Source organism: Pleurodeles waltl, chromosome 12 (genome assembly GCF_031143425.1).
Source record: "Pleurodeles waltl isolate 20211129_DDA chromosome 12, aPleWal1.hap1.20221129, whole genome shotgun sequence".
NCBI classification, from domain to species: Eukaryota; Metazoa; Chordata; class Amphibia; order Caudata; family Salamandridae; genus Pleurodeles; species Pleurodeles waltl.
The window spans coordinates 246,112,855-246,126,742 of NC_090451.1; the positions used below are offsets into that span (position 1 = coordinate 246,112,855).

General features: G+C 50.1%; 1 protein-coding gene across 1 annotated transcript in view; it reads right to left on the reverse strand.

Moving 5' to 3' along the window:
* Nucleotides 1–13,888, reverse strand: part of LOC138268205 (neural-cadherin-like) — a 506,556-nt gene that overhangs the window by 210,627 nt on the left and 282,041 nt on the right. The gene's annotated exons all lie outside the window — the stretch shown is intronic.

The following is a 13,888-nucleotide window of genomic DNA, read 5'->3' on the forward strand; positions in this document are numbered from 1 at the left end:
CGCACAGGCTCCATCAGATACTAGACATCGTGCCGGGGACTGTGAAGGGCAGGGCCTAGAGTTGGCGATCCTCTCGATCTCTCTCAACAAGGAGTGACAGAAACAGCAAACGAGCTGCCGGATGACAGACTGTAGCGAAAATGAGTAAATCAGAAAAATCGCAAACCCGATTGACATTCAAAGCCAAAAAAAAACAGTGAGTCGCCAGATACAGAGGCGCCCAGCCCACCTGAAAATACCCTACAAAATACATTACTCGCCAGGCATCATAGTTTACAAACGACTGATAGCAAAATAGACAGACTAGACCTTTGCATGGATCACCTTTCCACTAAGCTGGAACAACATGACTCCCTCATCACAGGCATCAAGCAAAGAGTATCCAACGTAGAAGATGAAGCTGAAAAGTCAGAGGAAAAACTGCTGAATATGGAAAAGGAGTTAGCAGTAATTAAAGCAAAAAATGAAGACCTGGGGGCACGCTCGAGACGCAATAACGATCACATAATGGGGCTCCCGGAGTCGACCAACACAGGCAACATGGTGTCTCATACTGAACGCCTCATTATCAAAATATTCGGAGCTGATGTCCTGTCACAAATGTTTGTAGTGGAGAGAGCACACATATCCCTAGCTCTGAAGCCCCCTCTTGGAGCGCCGCCGCGTCTGATACTGGTCAAGCTGCTGAACTATAGAGATAGAGACACAATTCTAAAACTGGCCCTCGAAAAAAAAAAATCACCCACCATGGAAACCATCTATCTTTTTACCCTGATTTCACAACCACAGTGCAAACTGCTCGCAAAGAATACTTACCAATGAAACGGAAACTACAACAAGCAGGAATCACGTTTGCTATGCTCTACCTGGCAAGATTGCGGATTGACTATCTGGGCAAAGCACGAATGTTCAATACACTGTAAGCCGCAATGGATGCCACTAACAAACTGTTGAGAAGAAACAAGCACCACCAACCCCCAGAAGCTGAAACTGATGCAGACTCCGACTGAGGCTCGATCCAGCTTTCTGTGGTGGCTGAGATGCAAAGTCACCATCTCCCACTGAGTCAATAGGTTAAGAAAGTATTGGAAACTGCAGACTCAATATAACAGACAGCATACGGCGTGGCCCTTTGAATGCCACAATAACAAACATGATGGATGGTGCAGTTTTTCGCATATCTCCACCCAACGTTAAAGAAAGATAGACCCCTGAGCTGTGCACATGAATTGCCATGGCCACCCTGCTAGTCGGGGAACACCGGATCTCTGTGCGTCCTACGGAGGGTGCACCCCGAATAAAACTGACTAATGGTTTATTTAGTAGAGCTCAGTTCAGTGACCAACTCCTAAAGACATATGAAGTGCGGAGGATACAGTCTCCGGGAGTTGATGAGGTTTTCTTTAGCATAATTGGGATGCTGAAGTGGGAGGGGGTAAAATGTTGGGGTAACGTTAAGAAGCAGCCGCAGATGAGTAATGTCAGAAGATTTCGTATGATAATTATGCATTCACACACTTCAATACTATAGATTCCATACGTGAACCATCACATCGACAATCCCACTGCACGCCCACTATATCGCTCCTGACCTGGAATGTACGGGGACTTAATAATCCCCGTAAAATCTGCCAGGTGCTAGCATACCTTGACAGACACCACATACAGATCGCGTTCCTGCAGGAAACACACCTGATGCGCATGGGAAAAAGCAATAGGCACACGATGGGCAGGAGTAAAGGTGGGCTTTTCGTAATCCTCATACTCTCACGGAGTCATGATACTTGTAAAAAGAGGCACACCATTCACGGCAGCGCACACTATCGTAGACGGACAGGGAAGGTATGTTATTTTACAGGGATCCCTGGGGGGAAATATGGTCACACTGGTGAATGTATACAGTCCGAACATTGATGATCCAGAGTTTTATACCTCTTTATGGAGGGTACATATATGTCCACGTTGCATGCGACTTGGGACCAACTTGACTACTGGCTGGTGTCGAAGGAGGCAAGCCTATGTCCAACCACAAACCAGTGAGACTGGACGTTGTTGTTCCCACAATGATTCCTAGACCATTCATAAGGCGTTTTCCAAACACAGCGTTATTAGACCAGGTCTATAAAGACACTATGGCCCTCATTATGACATTGGCGGTAAATGCCCCTTACCGCCACACTGACGGCCGCCAAACACACACACCAATCTGACAGAATACAACCACATACACAAATCCGCCAGCCCAAAGGTCAGTGCTAAAGTGGCGGTCCCGACAACCATAACGTTATGCCAACAAAACAACGCCCATCACATTATGACCCACAAATCACCATGGAGGACATTTAATGGCGCTAAACCATTAGCGAGACATACCGCCTTGCTCAGAATGGACACCCACATACAAAACACCACCACTTTGGCCAATACTAAAGACACACACCTGCCACTCATACACACACAACAACCACACAACCGCAGCACTATTAAACACACACCCACATTACCTACAACCCTTCATGAATACAAATCATTGCCACCAGACTGACACCAAGACCACTGCGACAACTAGACACACACCACTTACACCCATACATCCCTCACTTACCCCACATTACACACCCCACATTACTCAACACACTCTCACCAACACACACCACACAACACCCATGTCCCCACAAAGGCACCCCCGTTTCACAGATGAGGAGTTAAGGGTCATGGTGGAGGAAATTGTCACTGCAGAGCTACGGCTGTTTGGAGCACAGGTACAGCAGATATCCATTGCAAGGAAGACGGAGCTATGGTGGAGAATCATCGACTGGGTGAACACCGTGGCACAGCATCCAAGAACAAGGGACGACATCAGGAAGAGGTGCAACGACCTACGGGGGAAGGTACGTTCCGTAGCAGCAAGGCACCAGCTCGCCATACAGAGGACTGGCAGTGGACCCCACCTCCTCCCCAACAGCTCACAGCATGGGAGGAGCAAGTCTTGGCACTACTGCATCCTGAGGGACTCACTGGAGTAGCCGGAGGACGACACACTGGTAAGTCTACATTTACTACTTATCACCCCCATACCTGCATTCCATCACATCCCTTCACTCCCATCACTCCACTCCATCCCACATACTGCACCTACACATGAATAACCCGAATGCCAGGCCCTGCATGCGATACCAATGCATGGACAAGCCCTCCCAGCCCTGCATGGACACCCATCACAAAAGCATGCACAGCATAGGGAAACTAACAATCCCACAATACATCACCATATACAAGCAAAAGGTGGCTGGGCAACACTAATGAAAGAGGGGAAGCCAGGGATGTACAATATGTCATACACATGAAGCATAATACATCACTTACATCCCCACAGGTACCCCAGCCAATGTCAGTGGAGAGGAGGTGCCACGACTATCCAGTCCCCAAACAGAAGATGCCCCCAGTGATGACAGTAACTCTGGACTTCTGGCTCTGGATGACCCATCAGGGACCACTGGACAGGCAGGCACCCAAGACAACTCACAGATCACTACGGAGCCTCCCCCTTCAGTATCCCACACCACAGCACCCACCCAGCGTACCCACACCTCTGTCCCCAGGAAATGTCAATCAGCAGTGTGCCCACCTGTACAGGGACCCCAGGCCACACCTTGCCCCCAAGACAATCAGGGACCTGGGGTCAGTGGCAGTGGGCACACCGTTCAGGGGACAGAGGCACAGGGCAACAGGGACACTGTGAAGGCTGCTGTGCGCCACTAGGACAGGATGAGGGAACTGACTCTCCAGGAGGCACTCTCCGAGATCCTGGGACCCTTCCAACATTCCCAGGACACGATGGGCCAGATCCCTGACAACGTGCAGGAGAACAGGTGGCTGCAGGAGGAACAGTATTAGGGGATCAGGGAGGACTTACTGGCCATTAACACCACCCTGATCTCCATAGCTGGGGTGCTGACAGACATGGCCAACATCATGAGGGAGGCAACAGCACACCAGCGGGCCCCTACAACTAGCCAGTCCAAGGACGAGCCCTCCACTTCCGCTGTTGCTAGTGGCCAGCAGGCCCTGCCACAGGCCACCAGCATCCCTCCCCTGCAGAAGGTGAACCACCCCGCAAACGTTCCCTGCGACCCAGACAGAAGCCAGAGACACTTGCTATGACCCCCACCAGGAAATGAGACTCTCCTGATTGTCCCCCTTGTGTCCCTCTCAGTCACCTTGTCCACTTTGAACTGCCGTTGCTCCCCTTCCAATGACCCCATGGACACTGCACCTGTGCTACAAACAGACTAAAACAATACCCTGGACTTTCCTCCATCATTACCCCATTCCATTGCACTTTAACCTCAATTTCTTAGCACTACAATAAACACCCTTGAACAGAACTCGACTACTAGTATTTTATGTGTTGAAAATGTGTATTTATGGAAACAGTCACATCCACTGCAAATGAACTGTACACTGTGAGAGCATAGAAATAATGACCTGTAGCTGGCTGTAGTCCGCACACCAGTACACAGTTATATCACCAACATCCGTAAAATGACAAACTCTAGGTGACTTATGTAGAGATAAAAGGAAGTTAATGCCATCATGCTACAGCCACACAGAATACACCCATAGTTGCACTATGTCACCTGTGTGTCATTGGAAGTACTGACAGATAACTGATGTTCTGTTGTCCTTATCCTCATCCTCAGCCTTTTCATCCTAAATGTCATCAGGGTCTACTGCTGCCACAGGGGCATCTCCTGTCTCCTCCTCCTGCAGAAGGGGTACATGGCTTCTGAGGGCCAGGTTGTGCAACATGCAGCTTGCCACTACTATCTGGCAGACCTTCTCGGTGAGTAGCACAGGGATCCACCTGTCAGATGGAGGCACCTGAACCTGGCCTTCAGGAGGTCGAAGGTCCTTTCGATGATCCGTCTGGTTCGCCCATGTGCCTCATTATAACCTTCCTCTGCCTCTGTCCTGGCATTCCTCACAGGGGTTAGCAGCAACAATAGATTTGGGTAGCCAGAGTCACCTGCAAGTATTGAGGGAGCACATTTAGCCTCACACAATCCTATGGGGTTAAGACCAGAGACATACACTAACATACAGTGGGTGGGGACCAAGGCTCACCTATTAGCCACCGCCTGTGCCTCTCTAGTTGGGCCATCACATTTGGGATGCTGCTTTTCCTCAGAACAAAGGCATCATGCACCGACCCAGGATACTTAGCACTGACAAGTGAGAAATGTACTGGTCCGGCAGGCACACCATCTGCACATTCAATGAGTGGAAACTCTTACGATTCCTGAACACCTGTTCATTCTGCTGGGGGGGGGACAAACGCAATATGTGTACCGTCAATCGCCCCAATAATATTGGGGATATGTCCCATTGCATAGAATCCGGCCTTCACAGTGGCCAAATCTTCCACCTGGGGAAAAGCTATGTAGCTGCACATGTGTTTTACCAGGGCAGACAACATTCTTGCCAGCGCGATTGAGAACACTTGCTGTGACATTCCTGCTGCCAAGCCCACTGTCACTTGGAAAGAATCTGCTGCTAGGAAATGGAGCACTGACAGCACTTGCACAAGAGGGGGGATCCCAGTTGGATGACGGATAGATGAGATCAGGTTAGGCTCCAATTGGGCACACAGCTCTGTGATTGTGGCCCTGTCCAGTCTATAGGTGACAATAATGTGCCTGTCCTCCAGTGTAGCTAAGTCCACCAGGGGTCTGTACACAGGGTATGTCTCCACCTTCTATTCATCCGCAGCGGTAGGTATCTAAGGGACACAAGAGTAGGCTGTCACAACTGGAACAACAAAACCACAACTGCAGTCCAGATGTACACTTATGTATTGGGACAGTGTTAACGGCGAGGTATGTGCCAATCTAATCTGTAACGCAGTAATTGTCGATATGACTGTTTCCCCCCCCCCCCCCGAAATGGCGAGTGCCTGTCCTGTATGTAGGGAGAGGTGGAAGTGAGGTAATTCCACCCACGTTGGGCGTCGTGGCAAAAGGTGATCTTGCAACACCATGCATTTCCTCACTGGATAATATGGGGCTCTATGGAGTACAGTGGCCAATGGGGATCTACGCCGGCGGTGACTGTGTACACTGCCGCGGACGTGACCGCCGCTTTCTATCTGATTCCTCACTTGTTTCCTGACCTTCAACAGGAGAACACCTACACTGCATGTGCTGCTGTGACCTGTGTCTGGAACCTACCATGGCCCGTGTGACTGGGGAAAGGGTCCCAGCCTTCACTTCGGAGGAGTTGGAGCGACTAGTGGATGGGGTCCTACCCAGTACAGACAGCTGTATGGGCCTCCAGACCAACAGGTGAGTACACTTTGGGCACGATGAATGTGAAAAGGATGCATGAAGATGTGTGTGCAAGCATCATGTAACGGGGGTGGGAGTGCGGGGGGAATGTCTTGTGGCAGTGTACATGGTGTGCGCAGGGCTATGTGTGTGCCAGTGTTGATGGAAACGGGTATGGTGGGCCATTTGTGTGACAGGATGGACTGTTTGTTTAATGGTGTTCTCCTGTCTGTATTGCCTCTGCAGGTCAGCACCCATCAAAAGAAGGGAATATGGTGTGCCATCGCCACGGACATGCGGACCCTAGGGGTCTATGGCATGAGGAGCACCCACTGTCGGAAACGGGGGGAGGACCTGAGATGCTGGGTATGGAAGACAGCAGAGGCCCAGCTGGGGATGGCCTCCCAACGAGGAAGGGGTGCTAACGTCGGACCCTGACCCCCCTGATGGCCCACATACTGGCAGTGGCCTACCCTGAGCTGGATGGGTGCTTGAGGGAATCACAGCAGCCACCAGTACAGTGGGTATCATTACATATTTTGGTTGGTGGGGTAGTATCCAGGTGGTGGATGTGTGTTAGTGGGTGCGCCAAAGGCCAGGCCAGACATTGCAGCGTGGGTCATCTGAAGGGTAATGGGTGTATGGCAAATACAGGTAACCTAGCTCAGGCAGGGCATTGTGGGTTCCAGGAGTGCTGCAGTTGGCGGTGTGTGGTCCTCCTCTTGCCTGAGTAACTAGCCATATCACTGGTAGTGCAATGCATAGTGCTTAAGCCTGTCCCCTGTGTGTGACGGTGATGTGTATGCCAATAGCGGTGTTGGTGCAGTCACTGACCCAGTGAATCCTTTGTCTCTCTCCCCCCCCTTTTTTGTTTTGTCATCCTGTCCTTGTGTGCATTAGAATCATCTGGCAGAGGAGGAGGGGCACCAGCGAAAGAGAGAGCTTCATCCCACAGGACCCAGAGGCCATCGACGCGGAGGATACCAGTGGGCGAGGGGAGCACCACGGCAGAGACTGGAGGAGACAACACAGACTCCGATATCTACTCCGATGGGAGCTCCCTGGTGGTGCCGGAAAACTCTGTGACCACCCCAGCTGCAGGTACAGCCGCCACCCCCGTACCAGTACCGCCTTCCCAGCAGCCCCTCAGCGAGTTGCCCGTGCCCGCTCACCCAGGAGGATGAGCATCTCTTTCGCCCTAGGCACCTCAGACCCTGCCCCAGTGAGCCCTGCTGCCCTGAGTGAGGAGGCGATTGACCTCCTGAGATCCATCTCTGTAGGGCAGTCAACCATTGTGAATGCTATCAAGGGGCTTGCATCCCAGATGTAGCAATGCAATGTATTCCTGGAGGGCATTCACAGAGGATTGGCGGCCCAAAAGAGATCAATTCAGGCTCTGGCCTCCTCTCGGATGGCAGCCATTGTCCCTGTTTCTACCGTCTCCCTCCAACTACCACTTCCCAGTCCCATTCTCCTCAACCACAACCCATCCCAGGCACACATAGACGAGCATGCAAACAAGACAACACACAAGAGTGGCACAGGCAAACACAAGCACCACACTTCATCACACAAGCACTCACACAAAAACCATACATTGCAGACACAACAACATCCACTGCCTCTGTCTCCCCTTCCTCCTCCTCCTCCTACTCCTCCACCTCCCTCCCAGTCATGTCCACACTCACACTTGCATGCACTACATCAACATCCACCACCAGAATCACACCAAGCAGCTCACACACCTCACTAGCAGACACCTCCACAACAGCAATGCACGCGTCCCCTCTGTCCTCTCCCACCCTGTCTGTCCCCCCCCCCAAAGGACACAAACACTCACACACCCAACATCCATCCACCTCACATCAGCACACAGCTCATGCACCTGCACCAAAATCCATCAGACATAAACCTCCTACAACAACTCCCTCTCCCTCACTCCCATCACTCCTACCTTCTCCCGCCCCACCGTCCCTAAAAAGCTTTTCCTTGCCCAACTTGACCTCTTCCCCCCCCGTCCTGCATGTATGAGCAGGGTACCAAAGACCCAGCCAGCACCTCAGCCAAACAGTCCACGGGGACAGTGGTGGCACCACCTACTCGTGGTGGTAAAGATACCACACCTCCATCGAAGAAGGGGAAGGAGGCTGCTCCGCCTTCCAAGAAGGGGAAGGAGCCTGCACCTTCATCCAAGAAGGGGAAGAAGCCATCCACCCCTGCCAGGAAGGGTAAGGAATCCACGTCCCATGTAATGGAGGAGACAAAGCCCTCTACTCCAGCGGAGGCTGTCAGGGTGACACCTCCACCACCACTAGCTGTCACGGGGCCCCCACCGCCAGCTGAGGAAGTGCAGCCATCACCAACTGCAGAGGCTGCCCAGAAGGCACCTCCATCCACAACCACACTGCAGCCATCACCAACTGCAGAGGCTGCCCAGGAGGCACCTCCATCCACCACCACACTGCAACCATCAGCAACTGCAGAGGCTGCCCAGGAGGCATTGTCATCCGCCAACACACTGCAGTTGTCACTGCCAGCGGACACCATGTAGGCCACCCTCCAGGGGCTGCTGTACGAGGGCCCCCCTCCAGAACCAGTGGGAAAGTCACCCACCTGAGAGACTGTGGCACCTCACTCCCCAGGACAGAGCAATGGGCATGTTCCCCCCATCCAGAACCAGTGGGCAAGTCACCCACCTGAGAGACTGTGGCCCTGCCCTCCCCAGGACAAAGCAATGGGCATGTTGCCCCATCCAGAACCAGTGGGAAAGTCACCCATTCCAGAGACTGTGGCCTTGCACTCCCCAGGACAGAGCGATGGGCATGTTGGCCCCTCCAGAACCAGTGGGGGAAAAGTCACCCACCTGAGAGACTGTGGCCTTGCACTTCCCAGGACAGAGCAATGGGCATGTTGCCCCATCCAGAGCCAGAGGGCTTGTTCCTACATCCGGCAGAGGTGCCCCCCCTCCCCCTGAGGTGCGCTCCCATTTGCAAACTGATGCCCCAGCAGAGTTCTATCCAGATGAAGTCAGGGTTCGAGTTGGGCCTTAGACTGTGCCATGTGGGCTCTTTGAACATTGGACTGGGCAGTGTCCCTTTGTGTACAGCTGTTTCATTGACAAATCAATAAATTTATTAGATGTTGATTTGAATACAATCACTTCGTCCATTCCTGTTGTCCTTGCATTATTCTGCTGTGTATCGGGGGCAAATTGTTTTTCGTGTGTAGCTGGTTGTGTGTATGGTGTGTGTGTGTCGGGTTTGTGTTGTGCGTGTGTGTGTCACTCTCGTTTTCCTCCCTCCCTCCCTTGTGTGCTAGGCGGCTGTACTCACCGTCGTCATCTTCGTCGGCGTTGGTGTTCCAGGTGGAGCATAACGTAGAAGATCATCAGGAAAACCTGCAGCTCCGGTTCCATGGCGGCGTTCTTCTTACCTGTGTCTCTGATGGGGAGTCCTTCCTCTCCTGTGATGCATTTCCACCAGGCTTTTGATGGCGTTGGTACCGCCCCAGAAAAGGTGGCGGTTTGTAGTGTCTTAATATGGTGGGAGGTACTTTGTTTCCCGCCTGGCTGTTGGCGGCTACCGCCATAGTGAGTGTTGTTTCCTCCCTGGCGGTTGGTGTGGTACATTGGCTGTCTATGGGAGTTCTCACCGTCATGATCATAATTTGGTGGTAATTACCGCCAGCCTGTTGGCAGTATTACCGCCACTTTATCACTCACTGCCAGGATGAGGGCCTATAAGCCATACCATACAAGAGTATTTTGACACCAACAAAGGCTCAGTGACAAGTGCAGGCATCCTCTAGGATGTCTTTAAAGTCACGATCCGCGGGGTCTGCATAGGAATGAAAGCAGGGATACTAAGGGATATCCGCACTCAGCTGGATAGAACGGAGGCTGCTATTCGGCGGCTATATCAGGAATACGAACACACAGGAGATATCACAAAATTAGCGCATATCCGAGACCACATTAGCGAATACCAGGACACTGCTGATCGGAAGATACGATATATGTCACAACGTTACGTGGCTAGAGCATATGGTGAAGGGGGGCACCCAGGGCACTCATTGGCAGCTAAATTACGACCAGGCAGAAGTACGCAGCAAGTAATCAAAATAAAAAGACGAGGCAGGTTGGAAACACTGGACTCCAGAAGGGATTTTGAAGGTCTTTGCAGCCTATTACGCGTCATTATATGCCTCTTCTAAAGGTCCGACATAGTGGAGTAATTGAAAGACAGCAGCCTGGCATGGCTGTAAAATGCTCAGTGTGAGTATCTGTTGAGGCCTATCGACATAAATGCACTCCGTGATGCGATACAGACATTACCAAATGGGAAAGCGCTGGGCCCTAATGGATTGACAGGGGAATTCTACAAGGCATATGCTACGCAAGTGATCCCCCATCTTTATAACATGTATGATGAAGCCTACTCAAAGGGGGTACTCCCTGCATCCTTGAGAGACGCTCTCATAGTAATGCTCCTTAAAAAGGACAAAGGAACCAGGTCAGTGCAGATCATACCAGCCCCTCTGCCTACTAAACAATGACGTGAAAATATTAGCAAAAATAATAGTAAAACGCTTGCAGCCCCTTATGCCCAATCTAGTCCTCCCTGACCGATCAAACTTCATTCCGAATCGCTCTACTACCCACAACTTGCGTACACTCTTTGCATTACTGCTTCGCCTGGATCCCCAACTAGAGGCAGCCGCTATACTATTAGATGCCGCTAAAGCCTTTGACTCTATAGAATGGCCTTACATGTTCACGATTTTGGAGCGGATAGGCCTGCCCGGCACTTATCTCCATTGGATCCAACTACTATATGGCAGCCCAACGGCACAAATCCAAATATATGGACAGACGTTGGGTCCAGTGTTAATACAGCACGGGACAAGGCAGGTATGCCCACTGTCTCCGCTATTGCTCGCTCTTGTGGCGGAGCCACAGGCCTGCATTATACGGCAGAGACATTCAGAAGCGGCGCTTCGATTTAGGCAGCATCCGATCGAGGTGTCGCTCTACGCTGATGATTTGGTAATATATGTGAGAAACCTATCAACTCGACTGACACCTATACTCCGGGAATACATACGATTCGAACACTACTCTGGGCTCAGTATCAACTGGGAGAAATCATTGATCTTGCCACTGACAACTCCAGACGAAACCAATACCCCTAGAATACCCACTTAAATGGTGCACAGATGCTGTAAAATACTTAGGCATATGGATACATAAAGACCCTAACATGGTGCGGCAGGTTAATTACGTCACTGCTCTATCAAAACTAGAAGTCCTGGTGGGGCGCTGGGTGGTGTTGCCACTGTCCTTTGCAAACAGAGTGGCGATCATAAACATGGTGGTGCTACCTTGCTTTTTATACCTATTCAACAATATCCCTATCATCCCGACCGGCAGGTTCTTCAAGCTCCTTAGAGCGCACCTAATCAAGTTAATATGGGCAGGGGAGCAACCAAGGTTCAGATGGGAAATCCGGACACTACCACACGAAAAAGGCGGCTTCACAGCACCAGATCTACACTTGTACTATCTATGTGCGCAAGCACATCATGCTCACTACTGGTATGGCTCATCCAAATACATACTGCACCTAGCTGTAGAGGCGGAAGAAGTACACCCCATACTACTGCGCCATGTACTGCCTCGAACATGCAGAGACACTCCTCGCACGGAGAACAGCACAGTGGATTACACAGTTGCGGCCTGGAAAGCGCTAGGACCACGGTTGGGATGACTGCCCTATACGCCCACGAACTGCCTCTAGAGAACCACCCGGCACTGTCAGTTACACATAAACCAGGAGCGCAGACTTTGTTTAAAACAGTAGGTATAGCCACCATGGAAGATCTTTATTCGGGTGGAACCTTTGTGGGTCTGGCTGACTTACAACATATACAAAATACTACAACACTTTTAAAAGTTTACTACCACCGTTATACACATGCTATAAAGGCTCTATATCGGACGTTCCCAGCAGAGCCCCCAACACTGACAGTATTAAAGATCCTACTCACAAACAAGGATAGGAGGCAACTAGTCACCAAACTATATGAAGCCACTCAGGTGGACAACCCTTCACTGACTGACAAGGCTTTAGCACGCTGAAATATCATGTTCCCAGCTCCTCTTACACAAGAGGACTCGAAATATTGCTGCTCAATAACCAGCTGTCTAACATCTAATTGCAACCTTTGCATTATACACTATAGATACTTGCACCAGATGTATTACACACCTTAAAATGCAGCGATATGGGGTACGGACAGACACACAATGTGCTCGATGTCGGGCGACAGGGGCGTGATTTATATATCTGGCATGGGAGTGTCCCAAAATAAGGGAATTCTGGACAGAAATGGTAGGTACATTGGGTGATATAATTGAAGAACCAATACTGTGCATGATTCAGATATGCCTGCTGGGCATGGTGCAATAATTACAGCCTGCAGCGCGTCGCTTCACTGCAACAACACTATTACTGGCTAAACGTTAAGTGGCCATGTATTGAGGAAAAAGAGCATACCCCACACAAGCAAAATGGCTGCAAGAATAACTTATTGCAAGAACGTTCTAGAAGATTATGCAGAGGAACTGTCCATGGCATCCCACGAACACGTGGACCATATTTAGAAATTATTTGCTAAATAGACAGGAAGCGCTGTCGCTCTCACCATGAGCGTGGGACCAAAAACAATGATACACATCAATAATAAACACTGTATTTACTTGTCTGTGTGCACTGCACCACTTTCGCTGCATCCCATCTCTGATGATATGTACTATGATTTTGGCTGCTAATTTGATGTTTTGTTTATCTTTTGTATTTGTTGAGCAATCGCTTAGTAAAATAATTAAAAAAATATATATATATATACTGATCCTGCAACTTGCTTCACTTAAAATAATATTTCCTTGACATCCCCCTTGCGAAGTGAGACTCCTATAAGAGTCCACAGTTCTCCGTGAGTGAAAGAGGACAGGACTTTGGCACTACAGATAGTTATTTCGTACATCTGTATTAAGCAAAACATTTAGGAAAACACCTTCTATGGAAAAAGTATATGTTCATGAAGGTAGCTGGTTTTAAATAATTGTTACCACTGAAAGTGGAAAGGATCTAGTCTCTCTTTGCTGTTTCCCCTCTTCTTTGTACCACGTCTCCCCACTGAGATTCTTTTGATATCTTCCTTCACTAATTTTCCTGACTCCAAGATTCTTCCCTGTTAAAGATGTACTTCCTCCATCTTATTACCCTTCACTTCTACTCTACCTCCCAACAGTATAACCCTCCCTTTCTCTATCAGCACTTTTCGTCATACCTTTATACATGCTAAAAGCATCCTTCTTCTCTTAGAAAGCAAACTTTAAGCTAGTCCATTTTAGGTCGAGCCCACAAGGCTTTGACCTGTTGTAAGTATTGTGGGCTTTTAGCCGCACCCACCTCACGCCCATCACTTTCATTCGTTCGTGGGCTTGCCTTTCAAAAATCCTTTGTCATCATTGGTAATTGCTTTATGTTTGTCCCTCCTTG